Raw genomic sequence first — 18277 nt, forward strand, 5'->3', positions numbered from 1 at the left:
AGTTATTAATAATTATTTGTGCAGCAATCCAAGAAACGTAAAGTTTTTGTTGTGATTTTTGTCCTTCTCAGCTGACCTCTTCCAGGAACCAGCACACCTGTTCCCCCGCAGGAGTGGCCTAGAGAAGCCATTAAAACCCAGAATATCCCCCATTGAAGCCCAGCTCAGCTCATCTCTCAGGCTCCACTCAGCCGTTGGGTTCTGAGTATTATTGAACCGGGTCGGCCAAGGTTCAATGAGGAATTTTCAATCAGGACTTTGGGTGTCGTCTCCGCTGTCACTCACCGGTTTGATTGATTTGAGGGAAGGTTATTGGAAGAGGCAGGTGTTTGACGCTCTTCAGATTAAATTAGATTACAAGGAAGGCTGGATTCAAGTAATTTTAAGGCTGTCCAAGTCCAAGGGCTTTACGTCTTTCCTTAAATGTGAAAACTTTGTAATGTGCGAGGAAAGTTGGACATTATTTTGAATTTCTAAATAGTTTTTAGCAGATTAAATGCTAATTGATAATCATCAGTGTAACAACTTCCATCTAAACTGGAGTTTTTAGATTATTGTTAAAATGCTCAAGAGAAAAAAATAACTGTACAGACCGTTGTACAGCAGTAAAACCGAGGTAGACAAGGAAAAATTCTGAAATTTTGACATTAATTTCAGAAATTTTCTAGCAAAACTGGGAAATTTCTGAGTTTCAAAAGTCAAAAATTGTCAAATTTTGAAACTCCAGACTGAAATTCCAGAAAATTTCTGAGATTAATCTCAAAATTCAATTTTTTTCCCCAAGAAAATTTCAAACTTTTTTCTTGAACATTTTTAACTTTTCAATTTCAGAAATATCAAAGTTTTTTAAAAATACAATGTATAAGCTTAACATCAACATTTCCAAGTTTTTTAATGGAAATTTGCTACATTTTTTATGTACAATGGCCCTAATACTCTGTTGCAAATCTGCACTAGCATTCCTTCACTTCCACATACATCAGAACTGAAAGGCTGAATTTCCTCCGTGTCTTGTTAGCAGGTTCATTTGATCCTGGTGTTTTGAAGCAGAAAAGCCTCAAAACATTGCAGCATAATAGAACTAAAGGACCGGAGTCGCAGCCTCAGTGTTTTCACAGCTCATAGTGCTGATATCTGGTTTGATTGATTCCAATTGTCAAATGAACCAAATTGATTGAAAACCAGTTCCCCTCCTCGCCTGTGGTGGCGCTGTAACAAGAACCACTGAATGAAACGACATGAAAACTTCTGACTAAAACACTGAGCAAAACTTCTTCACGAAATGTAAACAAAAATGGTTGTAGGATTTCTCTTTTGCCTTCGGTAAAACACCACAAACCATTTCGACGACGGCGTATCAAGGTCACTGTACATAGAAAAGAAAAGTTAAACTTCTGCGAAATTTTGAGTTTAATTTCAGAAATGTTCTAGAAAAAACAAGGAGCTTCCTGAGCTCCAAAAAATGAAAATGTGCAAGAAAAACACTCAAAAGTTATTGGATTAATCTCAGGAATTTTCTTTAAAAAACAAACAAAGCAAAACCTGTAAATTTCTTAATTTCAAAAGTATAAAAACTGCAAAAGTCCAACTTTTGAAAAATAATTTCCACATGTAACAATTACTTTTTCTTCTTTAGTTTTAGGAATCAAGTTTATTTTCAGGCCATGGAGTTTCGCCTTCATCAGGGTCTTTTGCAAATCTCAAAAGGGCAACAAGCTGAAACATGTCGGTCTGCTAAGAAACATCTTTTCTAGACTCCGTGTTTCTGGAGTCTTCTCCCGAATCTCTCTTTGCACCTTGTGAGTTCATGAAATGTAGTTAGAAACATGTTTGATGTAATTCCTCTGGTTTAATCAAATAACACGTTTTCCGCACGAGGCTTCCTGCTTTCGGGTGAAAAAGTCTTTATTTTAGATGGAAGTTGCTGGAAAAAAAAAAAAATCATCATCTGAGCCTTAATGAGTTCATCAAACGAGCCACCCGGCACGCAGCGACTGTTAATGATGTTTAAACCCACATTGTAAGGCATCATAGCTGTGAGCTGGACGGGTTGTAAAGGCTCCGTATGTTTTCACAATGAGCCTTTAATGCTGATTTTCTGCTCTGATTGAGACTCTTTCTGTTTTGTCGGACCAGATGAGGAGGATGACCCGACCGTGACCTGCGTTTACCGGCGTCTCATCAAGGACGGAGCTTCATCTGTCCGTCTCTCTGCTCTCATGTTTAAGTGTGTACATTATGAGATTTGGTTCCGCTTAATACACACATTTTATAATAAAAAAAAACCTCTGTACATTAGATTTTTGTAAAAAGAAAAAAATGCATTTAAATGATTTCATGTAGCTCATCTAATATAGATCCATGCATGTATTAGATGAGCTGTAAATAATTTTGTCCTTCACGCCCCTAAATATAGGCTGGGTAAGTCACGTTCATAAAAAAATGAAATGCTCTGGCTGCTCCATCACAGCCGCTGCTGCAGCCCAACTGTCTGCACAGCTGTTCCTGCAGGACAAATATTTTATTCTCTGCTCTTCCACTTCTCTGGCAATATGAAGAATGGAGGAACTCGCTTTCCTCCGTCTCTTTGCTTTTATGTTTTGATGCGTTGATGCTAAATTAAAAAGATATTTGTGTTTATAAGGATCTTCATCAATTTTGTTGATTTTCCAGGTCAGAGTTCATGTTAGAAATAAACCTCCTGTATAAACAAACATCTTTTCCCAACGTAACTTCAGTTTTCTGACACAAATCAGCCAAACAAGCAGGAACAAAAGCAGCTTCTCTAATTTTACTCTGAGTGAAAATACAGAATATTTTGTCTTCATATTTCCCCAGCAAACTGTTATTAGCAATAAGAAACAGTAAATATGTATTCCTGTAAGACTTTCTATGGAGTGAACCGCAGTATTCAGCTCTCATATCTGCTTATTTTAGTAGTTCAAACCTGAAATATGTCTAAATATGTTAAAACACGCGGTGGAATTAGGACATTGTAGATAAAAAAAGGTGTACATTTTTGCCTAATAGCTGAAAAATTTTGAGCTTAATCTCATAAAATTTTAAGAAAAAAAATAAAGATTTTCTGATTCAACAGCTGAAAATTTGCAAGAAAAAAAACTCAGAAATTTTTAGATTAATCTCTGAAATTTTCCAGAAAAATAAGGAAATTTCTGAACTAGAAAAGTAAAAAAATTGCCAGAAAAAACAGAGAAATGTTTAGATTAATCTCAGAAACGTCCCACAAAAAGACGTGGGCATTTCTTAGTTTCAAAAGTTGAACATTGACTTTTGAAACTCAGAAATTTCAAAGTGTTTTGTAGAATTTTTTTGAGGTTAATCTGAAAGTTTCAGATTTTTTGGCCGTTTTTCTCCGTTTTTCCACAGTGACCCCAACATGCTGCCATCGCTGTGACTTTTAGTGTTCAGGTACAAAATGAGTAAATAAAAAAATAGAACATTGAACAAAAGGCAAGCAAACATGAAAAATGCTTTACTGATGCTAAGAGATAAATGATGGAGATGAATCATTGGACTTCTGCATTAAACAGAAGTATGGGAAAATATTTCACTGGCAGATTATTTCACTTCTAACTAGTGATTTTTAATCAATATAAACTACTATTGACTTAAAACTAATTCTTATACGTGGATTATAAATTAACTTAATCTTATTTCAAGTGTATTAAGATATTTCTTCTAGAAAATAGATCAAAAATACCTGGTAAGACTTTGTGTCTTTGCCTGACCATTTTAAAATGTTTGATGCTTTAAAAGCAACTATTTAAAAAAACTATTTGCGCTTCCAGCCTCATTTCAGCTGATGGCTTCAAAAAAATCTGCTTGATTTTCAGGCCGAAGCTTTGATTGTGTCGTTGAGGAAAAATCGATTTTAAATGTACAATAAACCAATTTATGGCAGCAATAAAAGCGTTGTTTGGATTCCCGGGTCTTAATTTTACATTCCATCTATAGAAGCTTCTGCTAAAATATAACCTGTTACATATAGAGGAAGAATTCAGGAGTAGATTAGAAATACTTCCAGTTGTTTTCATGGGGTGACCTTTTGGCATCGCCTTGTTTTTTCACCGCAAACTGTTAATTCTGTTTTCATCAAAGCATTTTTCCCTCTGTATTTTGTAACATGGGCAGCATCCCGCCGCGCTGCGGTTCTGCTGTTCTGCTCCCTGCAGCCTCGCCTCCCTGTCGGCCTCTCCGCGCTCCTGTTGGCGGTGCTGACAGGCCCAGCTGTCTCCTCTTTTCTTGCCCTTGGCTGGAGCCCATTAATTTCCACCAAAGGCCCTCAAGCGACAGCTCTCCTTCATAGTGACCATACTTGGAAGAGAGGAGCTCAACAGACTCGCATACAGGAGAAAAAGACATGAAAAGTCACAGGGAAACAATAATATGTCCAGGATGGATGTGTTTTAATCAGACTCGACTTTTTAAAGTGCAACCGTCTTGCTGAATTATAATTTTGCGCGTTTTTGTTCTTCCATTTGGGTCTCTACCACTTCTGCAAAAACAGCTGATATTTGGCATCAAGAAAACATTTCATCTCACCACACAAAATATTTTATATTTCTGTTTTCTAGTGCAGACATCTTGAAACGAGACAAAATCAACTTACATGCAACTTGTTTTAAGTCAATAATCCTTAATATTGTTGATAAAGTGCAAGTTCCACTGGTAGATTATTTAGAAGTAAAACTTTTCATTAATTTTAAGGAATTTTTGACTCAGAAGAAAAGGTTCTTAAATTTTGCTGAAAATATGCTTGTAAGTTTTTTTTTTCTTATTTAAAATAACTAAGATATTTGCACTACATTCTAAACTAAAAATACTTGGTAAAATTTTGTGTTTCTGCAGTGAAAAAGGAAATAAAAGTGCAAATTCATTAAAAAATGTCCAGTTTGTTTTAAGTCAATTTCTTAATATTGCTGAACAAGTTAAACTGATCAATTATTTTGCTTGTAATACAATTTTTTTTTTCCATGAAATAAGTTGATCCACCAGTGGAACTAAAACTTTTTCAAGAATATTAAGGAATTATTGACTTAAAACAAAATGCTTGTAAAATAATTATGTCTTATTTAAAGTTTGCAAATATATTTGCACTAGAATCAAGAACAAAAATACTTTTTGATTTTGCAGTGAATGAGTCGTTTCAAAAACCTACCTAGCAACCAAATTTGAACATGTTTGGTCAGCTGATTTTACTGCCGTACAATGGCTGCTGGAAAAAAAGTGTTTTGTTGTTGACTTACCAAGCAGAAACCACTTGTTGCATTCTAGTTGGGTGTGCAGAAGGCTCCACTTCCGCTTTTCAAAGACGTACTGTTGCAGCCACTTTCACGTGCGAGTGTAAACTTTTAGTTGGGGGCGTGGTCAGGAGCAGCTTCTTTGGATTTAAAGTGACGGCGCCTTAATGCAGCCGTTTCTGAAAGGAGCTCAAAATGTAATTATCTAAGAATTATTTTGTTCCAACAAATGTAATGAACACGTTTTGTATCACTCATAGACTTATCCCATCCTCTTCAAGGAAGCATAACAGCTGACCTTTAACCTTTAAAAGTGATACCAGGCAGTCTTTGACTGCAGTAACAGGAAAAAAAAGAGCATCAAATCTCTGCGATTCTTTGTTTAAAACATCCACGCATCTGAATGGTGTTAATTACACACCCTGAGCGCGGCGCCGCCTCCGTGAGAAATGTAAATTAGATCCGTTAATGAATGTTTTCTCTCATCGCATACAAGTGCAAAGTAACTATGCCGTCTATGCCCACCTTGCCTCTCTGTTTACCGTCCCAGTGTGCCAAGCATTCAGACTGAATGAAAATATACACGGGCAGAACCATGCCCGGCATCCCCTCTTAACAAGCTGCAGAAACACTGCGAAGCGCGGCTGCTATGCTGCAGGGAATGCTGAGAATCCGCAGGCTTTGGCCGACGAGCGCGACCCAACTCTCTCTGTTATCAGAATCATCACAGGCGGAAATCCATCCTACAGCAGTTTATGTGAAATGCTTGAAAGAAATCTCAGCGCTAAGAGGTTTGTTTTTTGCTCTGCTTGCCAAAAGAACATTTGAAGGTTTTTGTAAATAATACAATGATGAAAATATGCAAACTTTAGCTATAATCGTACCTTTGGAGAATCGATGTTATGAGATAATTTAAGCCAAGACATGAACGTCTGCAGTGTTTTAATGTTCGCATTTTTACTATTTTGTAGATTTTAATGTGGACTTCAAAATAAATACAATCTAAATAATGAGCAATAACTTATTTCTAAATGCAAATGGCTGAAACCAACCAGATGTGACCAAATAAAGCTGTGAGCCTCCATCAGTCAGAGTGAGGAAGTGGTGAGTATCAGGAAGTAGAAGCTCCATCTGTGTTCAGTCAGTCAGTCTGACTGTCAGAGCAACAGACGCACAATGGATCAACTCCCATGGATTCAAGGCTTTTTATTCATCATCCTACAGCTCACAGGTAGGAAGACACTCAACATTTCTATAGAGCTACAGATCATAGATCTGCTTTACTCACTGTGGTCAGATTTAATATTTATGCTCCTGTTTTATCTTCCAACAGTCACTGCAGAGAGAACATCTGTTATAAAGAGAGCTGGAGATGAAGCCATGTTGTCATGTTCAGATGTGATCGATGGTCAACAGAGCTGTAGAGATACTGATTGGATATTTGCTCATTCAAGTAACAGAGCAGTAGCTCTGGTTTCATATGGTCAGATTAACATCTATAAACCAGACAGACTGAGTCTGACACCAAAATGTTCTCTGGTTATAAAGAAGATCAGAGAGGAAGATGCTGGACTTTATCGATGTCAACAATGGGACACAAAAGGCAAAAACAATCACACTCTGGTTCATCAGTCTGATATTGATCTGTCTGTTGTTTATCGTAAGTATTAATATTTGTTCAGTCATTATTTTCAATATCTGTTCATATCAGAACATTTTGTTTCAGTAATTAATATTAATTTTAATTGGTCTTGTGTTGTTTTAACATTTCTGTCTTCATCAGTGACTGAACAGAAGGAGAACCAGAGGGTGACATTGAGCTGCTCTGTGGTGACCTTTGACCCCTGTTGGTACAAAGTTCAGTGGTTTTATCAGGATGTGACCAACAAAGAATCACCATCAGAGTCTGTCTGCTCTGCTGCTGTCACTTTATCATCAGGGTCAAAGTTTCCTCAGTGTAAAGTGACTCAAACTGGATCTAGTGAAGAGTTTACCTTCAGTCTGCAGCCGTCAGGTGAGACGATGATAAACTGTAGAAGATCAGCGACGTCACATGAAAATGTCTTTGGCTTTAAAACTTGTTCAGAGATTAAATGTTTTCTAATTTGTTTTGTTTATTGAATCTCAGGAAGAAAAGTTAAACCAGCAAGAAAACCTAGAAACAGAAAAACAACCAGACCAAACCAGAGCAACGTTTCACCAACTCCTGAAGGTAATGATTTTACTAATATCTTTAACATCATATTTATAGAACACAATGTGTTTTATTCTAATTTAGTTTGGCATGTTTGCAGTTGAATGGCTCTTTCTGAGTTTAGATGATGAGAAATGCTATAATATCAGCAACGTCACATGAAAATGTCTTTGGCTTCATGATTTGGATTCATTTACACTGTTTTTCCAATTGTTTGTGTATTTTTATTAAAATTTAGAAGAGGTTAAAGTTACAAATACACATTTTTTTCCCTGTTTTATAGAAAAGTCAGAAGTTCAACCAACAACCAAACCTGGAAACAAAACGTCTAGAACAACCACCAGACCAAAACCAGACAATGTTTCAAAAATCTCTGAAGGTAATGATTTGACTAATATCCTGAACATAATATTAGTATATTTTACATTTTGTCTTAAAATATAATTTAAAGATTTACCTGGCATTCCTACACTTTTCTAAAACACACATATTTAGATCACTTTATTTCTTATGAAATATTGAATTACCAACATAATCTTGAACATTACCTGCTCTACGTGTGAGATATTTGTATTTTATTTTTATATTTCCATTTGGAGCCCAGCTACAAATAAAGCCACTTATTCTATTAAAGTCTCTCCAACTTCAGCTCCAACCAATATGACATCTGGAAATATCCAGATCAAAATCCATCAGTTATTTCAGACCTAATATTAAAATTATTTTTTTCATGTTTTTTATTTTTAGTTAGGATAGGATTCTCTGAGTTTTAGTTTTCATTTTATGAAGTCAGTGATTTTTAATCTTAGCTTTCTTTCTCAGCTGCTTTTATAACTGTTTGTATATATTTGATGTTTTCTTTCTGGTCTTTATTGACTCTCATCTTTTTCCTGTAACAACAACTCCTTAGTTTTATTGATTAATTTTATTGTCTTATTTATAGTTTTCCATTAAGATTAAATGACTCCAATGTTCATTTTTCTGATTTGTTGTGAATTTGCTGTTCCTAATCCAGAAATGTTTTTCACAGGTTAGTGAATGATTTATAATGTAACAAAGTTAAATATGTAAATAAAACACATGTAATAAATAAATAATACTCAGTAAATGTATTTCATTCTGTATGAGAATAATCAGCTATAAAGTCCTGGATAATTATCATCCCTATGAGTTGAGGCTTCATATAAATATGAATAAAATCTGAGAGTCATGAATAAACCAGATAAACAATAAAGGAAGGTCAGAGGTCAGGACTTCATCACTTCATTAGGATAGATTATGAAACTGCAACTTATCTCAACAGATACTTTGCTAAATATCTAAACATGTAATCATATTAAGCCTAAAACTGAATAATGTATCTATTTTTCCTTTATTTCAGCTCTGTGCCGTTTCATCATCGTCTCTGTGGCTTTAGCTGCTCTTTCACTAACTGTTGTGAGCGTCAATATTTGGACAAGAACTAAAATGAGGAAGAAAAATGAAACAGTTTGATAATCTGCAGAATGAAAATACTCACAAAGCTTCTGATGAATTGATATAAAGCTCAGAAACTGATTATTGATTTATATTAAAACTGGATTATTCTGTTTGTTCTCTCCATAAAACCTGTTGGTCATGTAAACTTTAACATTACAAGGTTTTTGTAATATTTTATTGTCACTATTTGTATTTTTCAAACTGCTGTCATTTCAGTGCTTCATAATAATGTCACATGTTAGAAATGATTGGAATTAAAAATATTATCATCTACTAATGGAAAAAATTTCACATTTTTCAATAAAAGGAGTTTTTATATTTTGCTGTTTCTATTAATGACATGCACAAAGTGTCCGATGATATTTTACTGTTTATTTTGTTTATAGAATAACTATCTGAAATGCATGATCTCATTTCTTAGCGGTTCCTGAAGAAAACAAACATCAAACCAAAGTAAAGCAGATATTTGCATAAAATCTGTTGCTACAGTGTTAGTTGTGTATTTTATGAGACATTAGGTATTTATTTATATTTTGTTGCTGTAAATCATTCGAGTTTTGATTTGAGGTTTGTAACCTATAGTATATTTACTGTATTTGAGAAAGAATGTAAGCATTTATTTACTTCTGACCTTTTTTGTTTGAACATACAGACTGAAGGAAGTAAATTAAAATACAATCTGTAAAAATATATTTCCATGTTGTCAAACCATATTCTCAGTTTTTCCACTTTAGCTTCTAAAACATGTAAAACAAACAATAAAAAGAGTTTTTGTTATGTAATATGTTCTATAGCTGCAGGTTCAGTTGACGGATGTAGAAATAAAACCCATAAACTTCCTAACCACGTCTATTTTCTAGTTATTGTGGGTTAAAACCTCAGAGCTGCTGCTGCTGCTGCTCACCAAGTTGTCACCAAACACTTCCTCATCATTTCACACATGATAAAACTTCATATGTCAAAGTGGAAACCAGCAGGTTTTTATAAAGTTAAAGTTGTACCTGGATCTTTAGAACTAGACTTTTGATTTGCCTCTTCATCATCAGGTCAGCTGGATTTTTCTGCAGGTTAAATATGACATGTCTTGATGGTATTTTAAACTTCACAGTGCCTGCAAAGTGATATATCCCTGAACTATAAAAAAAAGTCTGCAAATGTGTTGCTGCAAGTTTAAAATAAACTGAGTTGGTTGGTGTATAAATGACACATCAATGATGTGTTTTATTCTGATCACAGAGTTAAAACCGCAGAGCTCTGCTGCTGCTGTTCACCACAGTCAGATCAAACCCTTCAGAGATCAAACTGGAAACCAGCAGTTTGTCAAAAGTTAAATAAAATCGTATCTGTTTGATGGATCTATAGAACTGACCATAGATCTGCGACTAAACACCAAACAGATCTGCTGGATTCTTCTGCTTGATTCTGCAAAGACCCAAACAAAACAGGAAGTTCATCGTTTCACACATTTAGCTAAACTGAGACGTTTGACAGGCTGATCTTGTTCCCCTTTGAAGACTTTCTTGTACCCCAGATACCACAGAATGATTGAAACAACATTGAATCAATGTCAGCCAGAAACATTGAAACAACACTGAAAGTGGTCGGTGACTTGTATGTTGAATCAACATTTGGGTTCCAACCATAACTGACATATCAATGTTGATTCAACCATCACCTGTATGTCAATTTACATGCATATTTGTGTTATTGCATTGAATCAGTTAGGAATCAACATTGATTCAACACTCATTTGACTGTGGATCTACATGCAGATTTGGGTAGATTTCATATTGAATGAAAGCTAAGGATTTATGTACATTTTTAGGTCTGATAGGTCTACATAACATACCACTAAAAGTTTCTTCACTGGTGTTAAACACTATATTATTGGCAGATCATGGGTAAACTGTGTACAAAAGTTTAAAAATGACAACATGGGTTTGATATAACATTTTATTTAAGAAAAGAGGAACAAATCTTTAAACACATTTGACCCATTTTTGACTGTCAGAATAACAGTCTATTGTCCACAGAAGAACAGAGTCCATAAGGTTCAGCTTTGTACTGTATGAACGAGGGAAACGGTACTAGTTGTGGTAACCCCAGTTAGACTCTGGTTGGCATCACTTTCCTCTCATTCTGGAGTGTAATGAAGCCACTTCTTGACAGTTTTACTGCAGTCCCTAAGAGTCAGCTTTCAGTCAAACTGCAGAGCAACGGCTGAAAAACACAAAAATAAGAGTGAGGAAGGTGCCGGTTAGAAATATGATAAACATTTGAAAAGTTCTGAAAGACATTGAAAGATTAAACAGTGTACTGGTTACAGGTCTGAGAACAAATACAAACCATATAGTTCCCCATGTACACTCACTGTTAAGCAAATTTTTATCTTAATCTTTCATTAATATTTATCTCAATGTTTACACGTACAATTACATTTACCTATGAAGCTGCAGTCTAGTGTAGGATTTATCCCTACACTATATTTAAAATAAAGGCTGTTTATCAGAAAACCTAAAGATAAAACTCAGGGAGGATCAGGGTTTATTTAACACACCAGAGACAGATAAATGGAGCAAAAGGTGATTTATACTGTAGTTGGAAAAATTATGTATAATTTATACAGAATAAACTTCCATCAAATAGCTGGTTTAATCTTCAATCAACTACAAATATTTCCAAATATGTTGATTAAATTCATTCAAAAATGTCTACGTGCTGATAAAGATCCCACACAAGTAATAATAGTCCAGTTCAGTTTAACCAGTTACCAACCCAAGAATCAACAGACTGAATCAGTCATTAGCAGGTTTAGTTCAGTGTTTCACCTGCCTTATACGTTTTAAGTGTTTCCTTTCTGCCTCACCTGGAAATAGGGGTGAAATAGGGAAATAGGGGTGCAATCATCTGTGGATGATTAACAACCTTCTCCACTTCTTGATGGCTGCAGACTATCATGCAAATATATAACTCAGTTGTTCTGGAACAGACACACGTCTAAGCATGTCCCTAAGCACATCATAATAAAAAATGAAAAACAAGTGATTACTATCAGAACAATTTAAAGCCTACCTGGAGCAGCCAGCCTTACACTTCCTTGTCCACCACATGCTCTCTCAGACCAAACAACAGGCCACTCCCTATTTTAAAAACTCAAATCCCACAAAATCTCACAGGATTTCATACTTCGGCCTGGAGTGGAGGGTAGGATGAAAATAATACAATATGAGACATGACCTCAATTATTAATTAAAAATATCTGTTTTGCCCCAAAATAACCAGGATTACTATAGGCACAAAACAATGCCCTTATTTTTCAATAAACACATTTAAGATCAAAGTAATATTGAAAAACTTACCATAAAACTGCTCAGAGGAGAATTCAATTCAGAAGCCAGTTGCAAACAAGCCAGCAGCAAAGTGGCTGTTTGGTTGGGACAAACCACTAGTGTAAAAAGGAGGAGTCAGACTGTACAACTCCTAGTAGAGTAAACCAAAAATCAACGATTCTTACTATTTTTCAACGTTGATTTAACATTGTGTGCTATCTGGGACGTCACCATCTGTACTGTCGTGTAATGAGGCTGAAAAATATGCCTTTTAACTGTTCAGGTGTTCAGAAAAATGATGTCAAAGAACCAAAACTGAACAAAAATATTTAGAAAACAACTATAAAAGACTGGGATGAAATCTTCTACTGATAGTAGAAATCCGTAAATTTTAAGACTGCAGCTAAAAACAATTATAGATTTTAATTACCCAACCACCAAATATGCCTCAATATGCATTAACACATACAGTGTTAATTTTAGCACAACAGTAGAAGCTAACATCTACCGTTTCCTTATTTCTGATTTTGGAGATGCAGCCAATCAGAATCAAGGAAAACAAATGCTGCTTCTGGATTGGCTACTTTGAAATCATCGGCCAATCAAGTGTCAAGTAGAAAAGTGAATAAATACTAAAGTTTCTCATGGTGCCACAAACTTACAAACTATTGCCACAGGTCCAAACTAAATATTTAATTCACAAGCTAAATATTTAGCTTGCTAACTATTCATTTAATTTGAAACTAATTATTTTGCTATAATTAAATATTTAATTTGTAAACTACGTATTTAACTTTGACCTAAACATTCAGTTTGAAATATTTAGTTTGCAAACCAAATAATAAGCTTCAAATTTAATGTACATATTGAACAAAGATCTAAATATTTGTTTGTAAACTAAATATTTAATTTGCAAGTTAAATATTTAGTTCAAAACTAAATATTTGTGCTGCATTATAAAGAATGTAAATGTATTTAAAGTTGCAAATACAAGCTAGTATTTTTTGCTGTAAATTTTGCTCCATTAATTTACACACATTGTAAAAATTCCTCTTGACAATCCTGTAAGTGACTTAACTATGTGTTAATAGCAGCTGAAGGCGGTTAATGTAACCTGAAATCAGCAGAATGCAGACGAGCCACAGAACCAGCTAACGGGTCGAGTCCAGAAATCTGAGCTACAGCCGCATTACTGGGTTACCGGCGTTAGAACCGAGCCACATTCGTGGGATTGTGTCCAACATGACACGGATTCCTGACACAAATCCTGCGATAGTGTCTCAATAAAAAGTTGAACTGCACAGTCCATAAATGAGGAATTCAGGTCGGTGTAGCGAGGGGAGGAATTCACGGCTCGTCACAATTCATTTCTGGAGAAAAATATGAGCCACTCGACTCTCTGCAGGCACTTGCTGCAGATCAGTCAGAGCAGAAAACCTTTAAAAGTACAGAACAAAGAATTACAGCTCGCAAAAATAATGAAATAATACAAAAATTAAAACAAAAAACAGATTTTCTCTTTTGACAAAATTAAATATTTCACATCATTAAGCTATTTCTAATATGAGAGAAGGATAAAAAATAACAATTTAAAGGGGATTATGCCAAATTCACATTTTGCAAATTTTTATATTTTGGTTTTAAATGTTTCTATAAAAAAAAACAACAACAACACACGCACTTAAAAACAACACAAAAAAAAGAAAATAAATTTAAGCACCCAGCCATATTTTTGTGTCTGGAAAATGAGCCATTTCAAAAACCTCCCAATTCTTTAGTGACAATCAGCAGGCATTGTGTCGTTGCCTTTCTTTATTTGTGTTTTGCCCATACTGCAAAAGTTCAAGTGTTTTGGAAGGAAATTAAAATTTTGCTTTGGTTTCGCAACCAAGTATATTTGACTTTTACCTGCACTGGAAAAGTTTTGCAGTGTAATATTTAGTGAGACCTAGAAATAGTTTTAGATTTTTAAAAATAAAACATTCGAGTGAAACAAATCTCTTATTTTGTTATTGGTGAGAAAAATGTTTAAAATGTCAGTTTTTCTATCTTCAAGTTATTTTGCAAACAGAGATATGACCAAAAGTTGAAAACCCTCAGTGGCCAATTTCTTTCCAATTAAAGACACTAAATAATTTCTTTATCCTTCATTTTTGTGATTTAAACATGAGATATTTTAACAAAAAAAGTACAAAGGGCAATTTCTCGTGGGTCCTGAAAACAGTCCCAGGTGTTTTTTCCTTAAAAAAAAAAAAGGTGGAAAGATTTCTAAAACATTTTTAGGTCAAAGGTTTTCTGATTTGTTGGTTTAGGAAATATTTTAGTTTAATCTCAGCAACAAAACTGAAAACCTTCCGCTAAAGTCCTGACTGTCCAAGTTTAATGTCTGGGTTCCCAAGTTTGTTGGGTACAGAAATGGTGGATGTTTGTGGCCCAACTTAAATTATATTAAATATACTACATAAAAACAAAGAAATGGCAGGTTGTTTCATTTATAACAAGACTTTTTCCTTCTTATAAGTGAAATAATCAGCTAGTGGAACTTGTACTTTTTCATCTAAGAAACTAGACTAACAACATGAGGGAGATTTTGTGTTTTTGCATTTCAAAAAGCTCTGGAATATAACGTCACAAATCAGCCCCGTTACCTAGCAACACAACGTTTGGTCAGCTGGTTTTACTGCTGTACAATGGCTGCTGGAAAAGACAAATGTTTTATTGTTAACCTTATATTTTTTCTAATATTCATAACGTTTAGCAGAGTTGTTGATGGGGCTTTGAGACTAGGGGGCGTGGCATATCTTCTGCTCTTTCTCTAATTACAGAAGCTTGTTTGCTTATTTAAAACAACTGTCAGATCATAAATGTAGCCTCGCCTCAGCATCAGTTTTCTTAGAAACTAAATGAGCGAGTTGTTTGCAGAGCAACAGAGTTTTACAGAAACATAATGATAAGTTTATGGCCTTCAGAGCTGTAAGCAGCAGAGACTCTGCATGGCAGTAATTAAATTGTCCAGGTATCAGAAACAAATGTGGCAACAGAGAGAACTGGCACTGGCTCCAGAGTCGGGCCATCCATCACCATGACAGCTCATAACTCTGGGCATCATTTTGCAGCTTCGCCAGGCCGATCGGGTTTCAGCCCAACATTTAGAAAAGGGCCGTCCACCTCAGCGCGAGAGTTCAGCACCCAGCCGCCATGTTGCAGTGTTTAGGGATGAGGTCAGACTCCGGTTTTTATCTGCCGGGTTGAGGAACAGACACCTGCCTCCAGCGTGACAGCTCTATGAGGCTCTTCATGAATCAAAAGTCATGTGGCTCCCGTCTTCTTGAGAGCCAAAGTTAGACCCAGTCATGTTAATCTGAAAGGTCTTCTGTGAAACATGGAGATTTCTGCAGTTTAAGGAACATAAAGCTGCCCTGGATGCTTCCTTGAACAGGCTGGGTTAGGTCTACGGCCTATACAAAACCTGTTAATTAAGTTTTTATGCTAAATTATTCTTAGACAATGAGATTTCAGTCTGATCAGTTCTGCCAATGTTGAGCTCTTTTATCGGCGTCTTGTCACTTTAAATTCAAACCAGCTGTTGCTGGCCACGCCTCCTACCTCAACGTTTACACTCACATGTTAAAATGGACGCCAGCTGGAGAGGCACCAGCGCCTCCCGACCCCACTAAGGGACAAGGGTGTACAGATGAATGGATGGATGGATGTTAAAATGGCTGCACAGATACTGTTCATCTTTTTTCAAAATCAACGTTTCTCGATTCCAAGTCGACAACCAAACACGTCTTTTCCAGCAGCCATTGTACAGAACATACAACAGTAAGTTCTGTACATCATTTTCTGTAACATTTTGACCCAAAATGTTTTTAACCTATTTTGAATAAAAAGCACTTTTTATTCTTCTAAATGTGCTTTGGCTGTTTTTAGTAGAAACCCAAATGGATGAATAAAACATGCAAAATATAAACTTTGCATACTGGGTCCCCTTTAAATTCCTACAACATGTTTTGGTTTTAAATCATTTAACACAAAGACATAAGTATAGGAATTAAAATTAATATAAACTTGACAAAAGAAAACAGGATTTAAAAACCCAAAGTTGTCTCAAAGAGGTAATTTTAAAGCAGTTATAACGCCGCAAGGTTGTCTGTGTCCTTTAACCAAAGAGGACACATAAAAATTTAATCATGAGTTGCGTTAAGGTTAGAGCGAGGGGCTCTGAAGTGCATTTCGCCAGTAAATGTCCTCAAAAGTTGAAGGAAGCATGAAAAGAGACAGATTAAAACAGCTGAAAACCTTCAGAAGGCAGCAGAGGGACAGGACGGAGAATAATGGAGAAAATATGTTTTTTTGTGTTTATTTGAGGCTGAGGTCATGAAGAGGTTTACTGAGAATCAGGCAGGAGGTAACTGGTTGACTCACTGGTGCACCAGACCAAACTGCGGTCATTGAAAATTAAATCCAGGGGCAAACCTGAGTTATAATTACAGAAAATTATTGTTCTAGTAATAAGAAATGCATTATGTTCACTGAAAACATGTTTATTTTTGGACCGTTTCTGCAAACGTATCCAGGTGTAATTTGTTACTCTTTAATTCTAACTCAGATAGAAACCAGAAACTTAATTACTAAATATTTTTGATAGACATGGAGCAATAAAACATTCCTGATTAAACTGACCTGACCGCCAAATCACACCACTGTGATAAAACCAAGCAGACATACAGGATTTCATGAAAGAAGACTGAAATGGTTGCTACCGACAAACATATTTCCAAATAGATTACATACTTTATATCCACGCAAAGAGAAATAAAGAAAGAACGCTACAAAATGTTGACATTGAAAAGTGTGATATGCCTTTTTCCTGTAATCATGCATGTTCTTTGTGTGTGTGTGTGTGTGTGTGTGTGTGTGTGTGTGTGTGTGTGTGTGTGTGTGTGTGTGTGTGTGTGTGTGTGTGTGTTTTAAGCATCTCAAGGTCTTTTTTAAAGTCTAAAAATCTTGTTTGTGTTAAAGTCATTCTGAAAAAGTCCTTAAAATGTAGTTTCTTCAACATCTACGGTCAAAAATGTTTTTGTGAATCTAAAGCAAATACCTATAAACCCTTAATAATGACCCTTAACAATAAAACCACTTGATGCTTATAATTTAACTTATAACTCACCCAATAAGTAGCTTTTAGACTTATTAATAACATTCTAGATCCTAGTTTGTTAGTTTGTTTTCACACCTGACAGTCCAGTAGATTCAGTTCGATTTGGGATCAAAATTGCAACAATTGTTGCATTTTCTGATGCTGCTGTTCAGTTTCTCACTGGACTATATCAAACAAACCAAACTCATAGAAAACCTGTTCCCCTCCTCACCAGTGGGAGCGCTGCGCCAGGAACCACTGAAGGAAACTACACAAAAACCACTCACAAAGACACGAGCGTAACTTCCTTCTTCTTACAAAGTAGCGTCAAATTCCCGCAGTTGTAGGATTTCTCTTCGGTAAAAAAACCACGAGCCATCCTGCTAGCGTTAGACTAGCGTGTTTATTTTGGATATATTTACCCAGAATGCCCTGCGCTGTGGTCCACTTCCTGCTTTTAGAGCAGTCTCTAGTGTTCACATATGGATTCAAACCGTGCCAGAGTTTACTTCAACCGAACTGAGATATAGGTTTGTGAACCAGAGTTTGCTTTTTTGGTTCGATTACTCATTCAGAACTCCACAAATGAACAAGACTTTAGAGACAAACGGTGGAGCGCTGTGGGGGTTGCTAAGTAACGGCGGAGCGCTGGGGGAGTTGCTAGGCAACGGCAGAGTGCTGCGGGGGTTGCTAGGCAACGGCAGAGTGCTGCGGGGGTTGCTAGGTAACAGGTAGGGCTTCCAGGCTTTTAAAATGGTTCATTTTTCAGACACCAAAAAAAAAAAAAAAAATCAACTTATTACCAAAAATGACTGGTTGGTTTTCAGAACCAGTAGAGACTCAAAAGGAGATATAAAAATGTTCAAAATAT

General features: G+C 35.7%; 1 long non-coding RNA gene across 1 annotated transcript; it reads left to right on the top strand.

Annotated features, from left to right (window-relative positions):
* Nucleotides 1-5268: 5268 nt before the first annotated feature.
* Nucleotides 5269-9419, top strand: LOC108165769 (uncharacterized). Its single transcript, XR_014085640.1, has 5 exons — nt 5269-6492; nt 6595-6921; nt 7045-7473; nt 7739-7834; nt 8837-9419. It is a non-coding gene; the product is annotated as an uncharacterized LOC108165769 (long non-coding RNA).
* Nucleotides 9420-18277: the final 8858 nt, after the last annotated feature.

This window comes from Poecilia reticulata, chromosome 21 (genome assembly GCF_904066995.2).
Source record: "Poecilia reticulata chromosome 21, P_reticulata-male-v2, whole genome shotgun sequence".
In the NCBI taxonomy this organism is placed as follows: Eukaryota; Metazoa; Chordata; class Actinopteri; order Cyprinodontiformes; family Poeciliidae; genus Poecilia; species Poecilia reticulata.